At 36.6% G+C, this 1,872-nt stretch overlaps 1 pseudogene; it reads right to left on the reverse strand.

Moving 5' to 3' along the window:
- Nucleotides 1–1,045: 1,045 nt before the first annotated feature.
- Nucleotides 1,046–1,582, reverse strand: LOC128584307 (eukaryotic translation initiation factor 4 gamma 2-like; annotated as a pseudogene).
- Between the last annotated feature and the right edge of the window lie 290 nt (nt 1,583–1,872).

Genomic DNA, 1,872 nt, shown 5'->3' on the forward strand with positions numbered 1-1,872 from the left:
TTTTCCTGAACGCTTACTTGTAATACAGCGGCATTGCTATGAAGCATGTCTCTGAGAGACACACTTGAAATTGCCTCTGTAGAAATGTCAGTAAAAGCTTAGCTGATAGCTTTCTGTTAGATGACAGGTAGATTGTCATTGTGTACCGTATTAACTCCAGGGTGGTTTCCTTGTGATGAGCATGTCCTTTCTAAAACTGAAGCCAAAGTTGTGATATCTTTTGTAATGGAGATGAAAATATCATTTCCCTGTCAATATTTAAAAGCATATTATTCACCAGATTATATTTAAAATATCTACAAAGGAAGACATACATATGCATGGATAAGAACTAAGTTCCTATTTCTCCAATATTAGACTCTCATATATTAAGTAAATTGCCTATTTGGCAAATTTAAAACATGTTTGGGTTTTTAAAATATTTTTCATAATGCTATTCTTAGCAGAATTTTGGTCCTATGAGAATTGTAATAACTCATAGAAAAGCAAACTTGTTAGCATATCATATGAAAAACCCTTTAAAATTTCTGTAGGAGTGTTAAAAAGAAAACTTTATAAGCACTTCTCAAACTGATAGGTCTTTTAAGAAGCAAGTTTTAGACCCTATGTGATTCACTGTACAAGTCTGAAAACAATTTCTGTGGTTTTTGCAAAATTGCTTTTTTAATGGCTGCTTTTTACCTACACTGTGACCTGCTTATGAGCCAGAGCCACGTCTTACTGTTTGTTCATCACTTTATCTGCTGCCTCTAGCAGTCTTTAGAACGTGATAAGCACAGAATAAATGTTTGGGATACAATAATGAAAAATCACATATAGTTCATTTTTTTAATCTACTCTGTGATAGCTAAGTAGAGTATTTCATAACGCCTAGTCCTTCTGCAGGTGTACCGCACTATCGTGCAGTGACTAACCATGTACCCGGTGCCAGCCTTGCTAAGTAGGTCAGTACTGCTGAGAACAAGTCAGACCCAGGCTTTTGACATCATTTCTACAAACCAGAATTTTATGTGCAGATGTTACATAAGAGTTTCCTAGGACAATTTAAGGCGTTGGCTGGTTCTTTACTCAGCTTCTTCCTCTGATTCTTCTTCTTCAGCAGTTTCTAGCCAGGTTAGCCACTGATTCACCTGGAACAAAGCCTTGCCTTTCCCTGGAAACTCTTGGGTTGTATCTTCTTTCCAAGCCAAGAAAGTTCCTCTTCAATAATTTCCATATCATAGAAGTGCACAAAAAAGCGGAGTAACATGCCTTTTGGGAAGTTGCTGTTGTAGCAGTGCGCCTGAAGAGCACACAGGGCACTGACTTGCAGATCAACATGATCATGAAGAAATTTCTGCATTACTGGCTTGAAAGAAAGATGCAGTTGGTTTTCCTGCTCTAACTGTTCTTTGGAAGGAGCAGAGGAAGAATCTGTTTCATCACTGGGTGGGTTTACTTCACTAGAAATATACTGTAAGAAGCTAGTCATTAAGATGTTCACAAATCCTTTATCTACATGAAGTTTGGGAGAGATATTGCTATGATGTAACTGCATTTGACCTAACCACTGCGAAAATTCATTCCGCTGTAATGTTTTCATGATATTTAAAGCAGAAGCACGTCAGTTAGGATTTCCTTCTGCATAAGGTTTTTTTTGTAGTGTAATGTCTTAATCATAGTCTACCATCAAATATTTTAGGAGTATCTTTAATGTTTAGATAGTATATTAGCAGCATGCAATAATTACATCATAAGTTCTCAAGCAGAGGCAGTCTATTGCAAGGACCTTCTTTGCTGCCAGTTATAGGCTGTTTTAAGTTAGAAAACTGAATAGCAACACTGAATACTGTAGAAATGCACTTTGCTCAGTAATACTTGAGTTGTTGCAAT

This window comes from Nycticebus coucang, chromosome 4 (assembly GCF_027406575.1).
Source record: "Nycticebus coucang isolate mNycCou1 chromosome 4, mNycCou1.pri, whole genome shotgun sequence".
Classification (NCBI taxonomy): Eukaryota; Metazoa; Chordata; class Mammalia; order Primates; family Lorisidae; genus Nycticebus; species Nycticebus coucang.